At 45.1% G+C, this 12,418-nt stretch overlaps 1 protein-coding gene across 2 annotated transcripts in view; it reads right to left on the bottom strand.

Annotated features, from left to right (window-relative positions):
* Positions 1 to 10,704, bottom strand: part of SCN8A (sodium voltage-gated channel alpha subunit 8) — a 411,930-nt gene extending 401,226 nt beyond the window's left edge. For both annotated transcript variants that reach the window (XM_033938385.1, XM_033938386.1), the window contains exon 1: positions 10,457 to 10,704. The gene's annotated coding sequence lies outside the window, so the exon portion shown is untranslated. The remainder of the gene's footprint in view (positions 1 to 10,456) is intronic.
* Positions 10,705 to 12,418: the final 1,714 nt, after the last annotated feature.

Raw genomic sequence — 12,418 nt, 5'->3', positions numbered from 1 at the left:
ACTTAAGGTAGAAATAGGAGAGTTATTACAATCCCTTGCTAATTTGTCAATCAGAACAGGTCAAATACCAGACGACTGGAAGATAGCAAATGTCATCCCAATCTTCAAAAAAGGATCGAGAGGTGAACCAGGCAACTATAGACCTGTGAGTCTTACGTCGGTTCCTGGGAAGATGGTAGAAGCACTAATCAAGGATAGTATAATGCAACATTTGGATAATCATGATCTGATGAGAAACAGTCAACACGGCTTCAGGAAGGGAAAGTCATGTCTGACGAACTTGCTACAATTTTTTGAGAAGGTGAACAAACACATCGATAGAGGAGACCCGGTGGACATAATATACTTGGACTTTCAGAAAGCATTCGACAAGGTCCCACACGCAAGGCTTATGAGAAAACTAGAATGCCATGGAATAAAGGGGGACATCCTAAGATGGATAGGTAGATGGCTGGAGAAAAGATTGCAGAGGGTAAGCATAAATGGGAAGTTCTCGGACTGGGAAAAGGTGACAAGCGGTGTGCCCCAGGGCTCAGTTCTTGGGCCCATTTTGTTCAATATCTTCATAAATGACCTGGAAGAGAAAACAACGAGTAATATAATCAAGTTTGCAGATGACACGAAACTATGCCGGACAGTAGGGTCACTAATGGACATTGAAGAACTCCAAAGAGATTTGTACCAGCTAGAGAAATGGGCGGAAAAGTGGCAGATGAAGTTTAATATAGAGAAAAGCAAAGTGATGTACCTGGGAAGGAAAAACAAGGAACATGAATATAAAATGTTAGGTGTGACATTGGGCAAGAGCAAACAAGAAAGGGATCTGGGGATACTGATTGACAGGACCCTGAAGCCGTCGGCGCAGTGCGCATCGGCGGCAAAGAAGGCAAACAGGATGTTGGGCATGATAAAGAAGGGAATCACGAGTAGATCGGCGGACGTCATAATGCCGCTTTACAGAGCAATGGTCAGACCACACCTGGAGTACTGTGTCCAGCACTGGTCTCCCTACCTAAAGAAGGATGTGACCCTGCTGGAGAGGGTGCAGAGGCGAGCTACGAAGCTTTGAGCTACAAAGAATGCCTCAGAAAACTGGGCTTATTTACCCTTGAGAAGAGAAGACTGTGAGGGGATATGATAGAGACTTATAAAATAATAAAAGGATTCGACAAAATAGAGCGAGAAGCATCGTTATTCAAGTTGTCAAATGTGAATCAGACAAGAGGTCATGGACTGAAGTTGAGAGGCGACAGGCTCAGGACAAATACCAGGAAGTTCTGTTTCACACAGCGAGTGGTGGACGCTTGGAATGCTCTCCCGGAGGAGATTGTGACGGAGACCACCATTCTGGGTTTCAAGGGCAAGTTGGATGCACACCTTCTTGCAAATCACATTGATGGATATGGGTAAACAGGTTTTAATCGGGGAACACCTGGCTTGGCCTCCGCGTGTGCGGGTCACCGGACTGGATGGACCAAAAAGGTCTGATTCGGTGAAGGCGTTTCTTATGTTCTTATGTTCTTTCTGCAGCTGAACAAAAGTTAAATCTGTACAAAGCTCAATTCTAAAGTTATTTTTCCTATTACTTGGGTATACAAACCTAAGGTTTAGTTTAGTTTAGTTTAGTTTAGATGCTGCCACACATTCATTAGTACATGTTGAATTAATGAACACAGAACTATTCTGAGGGTGCTACTTACTGCAGCTTAACAATTTAATACACATAGGGGTCCTTTTACTAAGGCGCAATAACCGATTTAGCACGCACTAACGATTAGCACATGCTAAATGCTAATGCATCCATAGAATATAATGGGCGGGTTAGCGTGCACTAAATCGACTAGCATGCCTTAGTAAAAGAGGGGGACAAAGAGGGCAATTCTCAGCAAGTCGCCATAAGTTAGGGTGCACTAAGCAAAAATTCATAAATGACAAATTCTGCACATAATCTAATATAATAAAATGCTAAGCGCGCATGCGCACTCTTACCACCGTGTTGCCTGATCTGTAGTTCCGTGGTCGGCAGAGTGCACATGCGCGCTTAAAATGACCCCACGCTTGCGGCAGCAGAACCCAAATAGCGGCCTGGGAAGAGAAGCGCTGACCACAAACACTCCTTTGCCGGCTCCCCGCTCACTCGGTAACTTTTTTTCATGGTCTGACCCTCCCATCCCTTCCCGACGTCTGACCAGCTCACTTACTCCTTTGCCGCTGCCCCCCCTTCCCTTCCCATGTTCCCAACTCCAAACCTGCCGACTCCAGCAGCATCTGCAGCACTCTACACATGCTGCTTCGGGGCCTTCTACTGCCCTGATTTGCTCTGCCGCATCTCTGATTATGTCATCAGGGACGTGCTAGAGTAAATCAGGGCAGCAGAAGGCCCCGAAGCAGCATGTGTAGAGTGCTGCAGACGCTGCTAGAATCGGCAGGTTTGTCGGGACCGCAGGAAGGGAAGGGGGGGCGGTAAGGGACTAAGGGAGTCGGCCAGACCGCAGGAAGGGAAAGGGGGGTAGGGGAAATGCTGCTGCTGCACAGGGAAGTGGTGTGGGGGGAGAAAAATGGAGGGGGAGGGAATGCTGCTGCTGTGGCTGCTGATAAAGATTTATGCCAAGATCACAGCAGAGAGACTGAGTGGAACTTTGGGACAGTTGGTATACAAATAACAGGCACGTTTTATAGATGATATTTAGCAAGATTCAAATGTTTGATTCTATTTGTTAAATAGAGGCCTACAATTCAGATTGTAAATTAAACCCTATATGGACATAATTTTACTTAGAGGAGCTTGGCTAATATAACAAAAGAAATATGTCTTATGCATAGACTTCAGAGTACAGGTTCACATCCTTTATCCAAAACGCTCGGAATCAAAGACATATTGAATTTTAGAATTTTTCGTTTTTTAGAATGATACGTCACCAATGGCCATAGATTCATATTCGTTACCTACTGCAGCCCTGCAGGCTTCTCTCTGCTGCCTCCTGTCTTGCTGACATCATTTCCTCTTTCCTTCCTGGCTGGATGTGACAGAGAGAAGTGTGCGGAGCCACAGCAGAAAGAAAGACAGACAGCGGGAGGAAGGGAGACAGAAAGAAAAGAAGAAAGACACAGGGGCAGGGAGACACAGAAAAACAGACAGACAAAGGGGGCCAGGGAGAGAGACAGACAGACAGAAAGAAAGACAGCGGGAGGGAGAGAGAGACAGAAATAAAGACAGACAGACATATATTCTAGCACCCGTTAATGTAACAGGCTAAAATACTAGTTGCATATAAAATATTAGCATACACCTGCAGTTAGATGCCATTTAGGTGTGGCTGCTCTTATGTTGCTGGCTGGTACAAATATCCCCAACTACATGTTAGTTGCAAACATAACCGACAAAACTCTGTAAACTTAGGGCCCAAGTCTATATAGAGCACCCGAAAAATTGGCACCAACTAGAACAGCGCTTAGCGCGATTCTATAAAAGACATCCACACCTTATAGAATTGCGCTAAGTATCAGAGCGTTGCAGGCCTAAATCCCTGCACCTAACTAGTGCACACATCAGGTGTATTCTATAACAGTGTGCTTAAATTCTAAGAAAGTCCATGATCCGCCCATGCTCCTCCCTGGCCAGCCCTCCTTTTCAGATTCACGTTCAGAGAGTGGTGGTCAACGGCACCCTCTCTGATACATCGGAGGTGATCAGCGGAGTGCCACAGGGCTCAGTCCTGGGTCCATTCCTTTATAACATATTCATAAGAGACTTGACCCGAGGGCTTCAGGGTAAAGTAACATTATTCGCCGATGACGCCAAACTATGTAATATAGTAAGTGAAAGCAATCTGCAGGATAGTATGACGCAGGATCTGCTTACGTTGGAAAACTGGTCCTCGACATGGCAGCTGGGCTTCAACGCTAAGAAATGTAAGGTCACGTACCTCGGTAGCGGAAATCCATGCAGAACTTACACTTTAAATGGAGAAACATTAGCTAAGACTTCAGAAGAACAAGATTTGGGAATAATCATCAGTGCAGACATGAAGGCTGCCAAACAAGTAGAGAAGGCCTCATCCAAGACAAGGCAAATGATGGGATGTATTAAGAGAAGCTTCGTCAGCTGGAAACCTGAAGTCATAATGCCACTGTACAGAACCATGGTGAGACCTCATCTGGAATACTGTGTACAATTCTGGAGGCCACATTACCGTAAAGACGTGCTTAGAGTTGAGTCGGTTCAGCGGATGGCCACTAGGATGATCTCCGGGCTCAAGGGTTTCTCGTACGAAGAAAGGCTAAACAAATTGCAGCTCTACACTCTAGAAGAACGCAGGGAAAGGGGGGACATGATTGAGACATTTAAATACATCACAGGACGTGTCGAGGTGGAAGACGACATCTTCTTTCTCAAAGGACCCTCGGTCACAAGAGGACATCCACTCAAACTCAGAGGAGGGAAATTTAATGGTGATACCAGGAAGTATTTCTTCACAGAAAGAGTAGTAGATCACTGGAACAAGCTTCCAGTGCAGGTGATCAAGGCCACCAGCGTGCTTGACTTTAAGAATAAATGGGACATCCACGTGGGATCCCTACGAAGGTCGAGTTAAGGAACTAGGTCTTTAGCACTCAGACTTAATGGGGTGGGTCAGTAGAGTGGTCAGACTTGATGGGCTATAGCCCTTTTCTGCCGTCATCTTTCTATGTTTCTATGTTTCTAGCACCGGCACACAGCACTTTATAGAATATGCCAACCAAGTTGTACATGTAACTTTTAATTAGTTCTAATTAGCATCAATTATGAGGTTAATGGACAATTATCAGGGACAATTAGGCTTATTAAACAATTGTGTGTACAAATCAGCTGTGCATACCGATTTGCGTGTGCAACATAGGGACTATAAGGCCCTGACCCGATCATGCCCCTTCCCCTTGGATTTATGTGCTATAGAATATGTGAGTGACCATTATAGAATATCAACTAAGAGCACTTAGGGGTATAATAGTAATAATAATAATTTATTTCTTATATACCGCTATACCAGACGTTCAAAGCGGTTGAAAACTAGTGCCAATTAGCCCCAGTTAACACCATTTAAGACCAATGATTCTTAGTGCCTAATAGCAGCTAATTTGTCAATTAATAGGCTGATGATCAGAACATAAGAATTGCCACTGCTGGGTCAGACCAGTGGTCCTTCGTACCCAGGAGTCCGCTCCCGTGGCAGCCCTCTGGTCAAAGACCAGACTGACTGAGACTAGCCCTACCAGGGTACGTCCTTGTTCAGCAGGAACTTGTCTAACTTTGTCTGGAATCCCTGGAGGGTGTTTTCTTCTATGACAGACTCCGGAAGAACATTTCAGTTTTCCACCACTCTCTGGGTGAAGAAGAACTTCCTTTTGTTCGAACAGAATCTATTCCCTTTCAACTTTAGAGAGTGCCCGCCCTCTCGTTCTCCCCACCTTGGAGAGGGTGAACAGCCTGTCTTTATCTACTAAGTCTAAGTCTCTGTTCTATATAGAACTCTGGCTCTGTATAGAACAGCGCCAGAAAATACTACTAGTGCACCATTTTTTTAAAAAAAAAACCCTCACCAATACTCAACACTAATAATGTGCAAATCATATGTACAGTTAGCATTGAGAATTGGGACGATAAGGGGGAAGAACATACCGCACTTAGTGCATGCGCACAAGAATTTCGCAGTACGCCCAACTCTTGTCCGCATGCTTGAGGGTGGGATCATTTGCCTTCTCCCGGGACACTTGTGAGCAAGGCAGCGGCCCAAAGCTCCCAAATCCTTAGGCCAGGGAAGGAGTCCGAACACCACCCAGTCCTAGTTGGTCAGAGCCAACAGCTGACCTCATGGGCTGGAGCTGCACAGTCACTTTCATTCTGGAGTCTTTGCACAGTGCTGCTTCTGTTAGTGCTCATTTTAAAGATAATGCTGTGGTCTCTACACTTGTCTCAATGAGCCCTTGTGAATTTCCAAATGACAGCCGGAACTGCAGCCAAGCATCAGATCAAAGCTCTCCCTGGAAATCCTATCCTAATGCCAGCTCTGAGCTGGCGGTAGGTTTCTGTCAGTAAGGGCAGAGTTAGATTCAGGCACTGTTTCTGAGCATTGGGAGGGAATAACCAAACATCTCATTTGACTAAATTTGCATACAATTTGCGCTGATCTTCAGCACCCATGCTGTTCCCAGCACTGGTACCCCCTGAACATGTGCATAGCCTAACACCGGTGCTAGTCCGGTGCTAATTGCCTCCAGTGCTAGCATTAGGTTCTGAGCATTGGCCTGTAAGTTATGACAGTAATTGTAGGTATTCTGTGACCAGCATGTGCAATTCTACACACTAACCCCGGGATTCTATATATGGCATAAAGATTTACTGTAGATGCAATGACAAAATGTGCATCTAAATTGGTAAATAAGTTATTAAGTATGAATGAGCCTTAACAATCAATAACTGCACTTAGTACTAACTGGAATTTGCACATGCATCTTCTTGCGCACTATTCTATAAAACCCCGCGTCTAAATTGTCTAGCGTGCAACTCAAAAGGGGACATGACCAAGGGAGGGCCATGGTCGCTCGCAGACGTTGTTCCCTCCAACTCGAGAGAGATTATGCAAACACTATTTTTTTTTGTTATTGCTGTTACAGAATAATGTCATTTATTTGCTGAAATGCCTTGGTGGTAAGAACAGATAGCGTAGCTGGTTTTAAGAAAGGTTTGGACAGTTTCCTGGAGGAAAAGTCCATAGTCTGTTATTGAGAAAGACATGGGGAAGCCACTGCTTGCCCTGAGTCGGTAGCATGGAATGTTGCTACTCCGTGGGTTTTGGCCAGGTACTAGGGACCTGAATTGGCCACTAGGCTTTTATGGACCATTGGTCTGACCCAGTAAGGCTGTTCTTATGAAATTCAGCTGGCATATATACTGGCACTCAACTTTAAGCTCTAAGCACTTCTCTATAAAGTGCTCTCATCTTGGCTTCCCCTTAACAGAATAGTGCCTAGCACTGATTTTTGAGCACCGTTTATTGAATCTCCCCTATCCCCAAAGTGTAAAATTGGGCACACAGGATTATAGAACGATAGAGGAAAAATTATTCAGGTGTCTGAGATAGTACTTGACAACAAACAAATCCCGGCATCCAAAGAAACCGGAAAAGTGGAGTAGCTGAACCAGCAAGTCCCAGGTTTATTTGCATAAGAAAGAAAAAATAAGAAAAATTAGAAAGAATACACACTGTAATGAATATTACTCATTCTATAAAAGCAACCAATAGTTCACAATGAATGGCACTGGCTCTAAAAAGTCAAGCATAGAGTCCTAAATATTGTGCCAATATAGTCAGTAGCCAGTCCAAAATTTGTGCCAGTGAAACTGGTAATGGTTGAATATAACTCCAAATGAACCAAATCCACTGACAAACGGTGTAACAGTGTGATGGACTTCTACAGATGAGCTGGAACGAGGAACCCTACAGTACATGGTCCGTGTTTCGACATATATATTTGCCTTCATCAGGGGTCCATAACTGAAAACAACCATCTAATTCAAACGTGGACTGAAATGTGAAGTTAAAATGTATAGAAACTCCACTGGAGAAAGATGACTTGGAAACACCAACGCTGAGCTCCTCATTTAAATAGCTGCTTCCCAATACCAAAATGCTTTCACTTACAAACTCTGCCTTCTTTCTCTGGATGGGTGCAAAAATCACTTTCTTTTCTTTGCTAAAATTTTTTGCATTACTGTATCACATATGTTTCTATCATACTTTTTGCTTCGACTATATCAACGGAATTCACTACCATGTCTCTGCAAATTCTTTAAAGATCAATAAGATATCGATTCAGTTTATTTCCTTGTTTCAATGACAGATTTCAGCCACCTCAGCATGGAGGCAGTCAATAAAGAATGGAAGTCAAGGAACTCTATGGAGAAGTGGGTTTTGCATAAGATTTGTTGTTACTAACACATTAACCTATAGGAAAACAGACAGCTGTCACAGCATGGAAATGCACAGTTAAAAAGGGCAGAATTCAAGAAACTGCATATTATGGGATCAAAGAAGATAATAACATCAAAGCCATTAAAGTAACCTACACTCTGCATAGAGGATGCTAATCAGTGGCATATGGTAAGGGCTTTCAGGGGATTCAGTGAATCCCCAACTCTGAAGCCCTGCTTTTTTATTTTTTGTTTACTTTGTGTTCGATGCAGTTTGATTTGTTGAGTAGGCAGCCTGCTCAACCAGTCAAACTGCATCAAACAAAAAGTAAACAAACAAAGAAAAGCAAGGCTCTTGGGCTGGGGATTCTCTAAACCCCCCTGAAGGCCCTGGCAGTATTGATCTAAATTTGATTGGCTGAGCAGCATCTGCTTGTTGCCTACTCAACCAACAAAATTCAGAGTAGTGTTCTCAGGGCCTTTAAGGGGTGGGGTGAATCCCCTGACTGCATGCCACTGATGCTAATAAACACAGTGATTTAAGCAAAAAATAAAAGTTTCCACAGGGAATCAGATTATGAATTTAAATTTCTTTTCTTAAGGTCCAGCTCCATTTGATTTCTGTGAACTAAGATGTGTGTCATATTTCAATAAGTCCTAACTTTTCCCAATTTTCTGAACATTTCACAGTATTCTAGTTTACATATTACAGTATATACTATAGTTTGGAAATATGCTGTTAGCTCACTGCCCCCTCCCCCACCAAGTGAAGTCATATGCATAATACTGAGGAAGTTTGGAATAACCTTAGCTATTCATTACTTAAAGACACCAAACTACAGCTAAAGTACTAAAATAAACCTACCCTGTGGGACAAAGAAGTATTGCAATCTTGTTAACGGATAGATAGGTAGGTAGGTAGGGATAGATAGAATGAATTGTCAACTTCAGTTATTGATCCTGGATTCAATAAGGAAAGGTGAAAGAGGAGGCAACGACCTAGACCTAATTTACTAAGCCTTTATTTACCATAGCCACACAATACGAGGAAAGCCTTAACAAGTCAGCTCTATACATGCAGGCGTTAAATCAGATTCAATGTACCAACACTTAAACAAGAACAAAAAATACATTTGTAATACTGTAGAATATCAAAGAAGGAAACAAGCTGCTTCCAGGCTGTAGAGCAGGGCCGCAGGCCGCTACATACACAGGAGCTGTCCTTTCAGCACTATGTAACCTCGCCGATTCAATACTAACCAGAGGACCAATTTTCCTGATAACTCCGAGCTTAAAAGACTCATCTCTATGACAAATGGAAACAGAACCATACCAAATTGCAAAATAAATTTAAGAAACGATTGACATAACACTGAATGAGTATATGATGTGAGCATTTAGGTTAATGTGGACTCCTCATATCCTTCACTAGCACAAATCCCACACCTTCCTATTTTTTTTCCACACACCGCACTACTTGCATCATCTATTACAATTTCGGTCTGTTCTTCAGGACCTACCCAACCTCACAGAGAAGCACCATAACCCCCTTGGCTTTTCTTTTAAAATATTTGCCTCGTACTTGCTTAACAAACACCATAACATAAAAAGGACAGGGATGTGTTTTGATGTCTCTCCAACATTTTTTTTTTTTTTTTCATTGCTCAGCGCAGGACGTACGGGCCACAGGCTCAAGTGGAAAATTGCTGCAGTGTGCAGGAAGCAGGCTGTACGCTGGAAGAAAAAGCCTTAACTGGAAAACTACTAATCATACCTTAAACATAATAGCATCCATTAAAAAAAAAAAACACCCCTCTGAAACTCTGCAAATCCACTCCTAGGCAAGACCAGCTACTTAAATTTCCACCGATTGCCAAATACACCGCACCCGTAATCTAAAGCCAAATGCTGTGCGGCACCTCCGAACTGTGGCAAAAAAAAAAAAAAGTGCCCGGCTCCCCCTTCTCCCTAACCCAGCCCCGTCTTTTTACCTAAGAAGCAGATCTCGGATGCTCACACCATCTCAAGTTCATTTTCCGGACGGCGTTCGCCCGAGAAAAACGGAAGGGAGAGGGACAGGCAAAGAAAAGAACGCGAGGCCGTTCGACGAGCCTTCCAGTTCCAAACATCTCTGAGTTCTTTCGAGCGCTGGGCAAATTCCTTCCCCCGCGATCAACGGGGCAGCCCGAGGCACCTGCACGGAGGGAAGGAGTTGGAGGGGCTCGTTCCTTAAGGGGGCGGCGCAGCCTAGCCGTGGGACAAGGCACCGACGCCAAAGGACAAAAAAAAGGCACAGCCTTGCGAGTGCCGGCCCGGGACACTTGCTGGCAGACAGCCTGCTCCAGGGCGCAGACGGCCAGCAGCTCGCCGGGAAATGCCTCTGCGGCAAAGGGGTGCAGGCAGAAGCAGCAGCAGAGAGAGAGAGAGAGAGGCGCCCTCCCCCTGCCGCCGCCGCCGGCCCGCGCCTCCACCACCCCCCTCCCCGCCCCGCAGCGCGGCGCTTACCGTGCCCGCACTAGCGCGAAGCCCCGCAGGCGCCGCCGGACTGCAGAGGTGTGCGAGCCGCAGGAGGAACTGCGGTTGTCGCCATCTTGGTGCGCGCCCTCCCCTCGCCTCGCCTCGCCTGCCCGGCGCGTGCCGCTGCCCTGCGTAATTGATGACTCTCAGCAGAACGCCAGGGACCGAGGCGAAAGTGCCGACCAGCCCTCGGTGCCCCTCGTCTAGGGCTAGGGACCGAGGCGAAAGTGCCGAGCGTCCTGGATCGCTTCAGCAGCCAGAAAGAGCAAACGTAAAGGCTCTCTTCCTAGATCTTCACAACTCTTCCCCTCCCCCCCCCCTCCCGTCCCACTTTTTAGTGCTTCCCTCCAGAGGTGAAAAGTGAAAGTCCTTAGCACCAAGATTGTCTCATGAGGCCCCACACAGCTGGTCAAGTTTTCCAGATAGTCATGCTCTTGCAGGGGCCACAATCGTCCGGTTTTCAGGATTTCCCCAATGAATATTCATGAGATCTATTTGCATGCAATGGCGGCAGTGCATGTAAATATATATCATAAATATATATCATAAATATATATCATGCATATTCGTTGTGAAATCCAGAAAATCTGAATGGATTGCAGCTGGCCACCTCTGCTTCTGGAGGCTAAGTATATGAAACTTTATCTCATGCATATTCATTATGAACATCCTGAAAACCCAACTAGCATTAGGGTCCCCAGGGACTGTTTTACTTCCACTGAAAGCAATGGAAGTAAGTGGGACAGAATGAGAAATCTGGGTTTTACTTCTACTGAAAGCAACAGAAGTAAAACCTGGATGTCTCACTTTGTTCTCCTTTTTCTGGAGCTATATGGTAACCCTATTGGAAGCCCTCCATAATACCTCACTAAACCACTGCTGCAGTTGAAGGGGTTTCCTTCCAGAGTTGGAATCAAGGTAAAAATTTGAGCCCAGTGCCTTAGTAAGTAATGCTCCTTAGGACTAGAGGACTCATAACTCAAAATGTCAAGACCCCTAACACATCAATGCTGTTTCTCTCCAAATCTAGGAACCAAAGCCCCCAGCTCCTCAATTATTAGTATTACTTATCATATCTACAGTGCTGCTAGATGTGCACAATGCTGTAAATTAAACAGGTAAATGACAATTCCCTGTTCAATAGAGTTTACAATCTAATTAAAACAGACAAACAGGACAAATAGGGGTTGGGGAATTTCTCACAGAGGGAATGATAAAATAGACATAGGCACTTTACAAGTGAGTGGGAGTTAGAAGTAAAAGCAGCCTGCAAAAAGTGGGCTTTTAGCCTCGATTTGAATAACTGCCAGAGATGGAGCTTGTCATACTGACCCAGGTAGTCTGTTCCAGGCATAAAGTGCAACAAGACAGAAAGGGAGGAGTCTGGAGTTAGTTAAGACTGGAGGTACAGATAAGAGAGACTCACCGGTGTTCCCGGAAGGAGTAAAGGGGGAAGGGGTAAAACATGGACCTCACGGATCTAAACCCGTACAGCCTTAAAAATCTGAGGTCCGTGTCGGTCCGTGTCCCTGCCGCTTGTAGTTTCTGTCGCTGACAGACCTTGATGAGATTTTAGCGCTGACGGATCCGTCTCAGCATAGGGAGGGAAAAGTGTTAGGATCCGTCAGCGCTAAAAATCTCTTCGAGGTCTGTCAGAGCCAGAGACTAGTGCTGGAGTTTGGAGACTTCTTTTCTATGACGCACGTCCAAAACCTATGTCCCCGCTCTCTTGGCTTCTGCTCTGCCGCTCCAGCACGAGTCTCTGGCTCTGACAGACCTCGAAGAGATTTTAGCGCTGACGTATCCTAACACTTTTCCCTCCCTATGCTGAGACGGATCCGTCAGCGCTAAAATCTCATCAAGGTCTGTCAGGGACAGAAACTGCAAGCGCCACGGACACGGACCGACACAGACCTCAGATTTTTAAGGCTGTACGGGTTTAGATCCGCG

This window comes from Geotrypetes seraphini, chromosome 3 (genome assembly GCF_902459505.1).
Source record: "Geotrypetes seraphini chromosome 3, aGeoSer1.1, whole genome shotgun sequence".
In the NCBI taxonomy this organism is placed as follows: Eukaryota; Metazoa; Chordata; class Amphibia; order Gymnophiona; family Dermophiidae; genus Geotrypetes; species Geotrypetes seraphini.
Note: the sequence above shows the minus strand (reverse complement) of the source record. Positions and strands in the feature narration are given on the sequence as shown.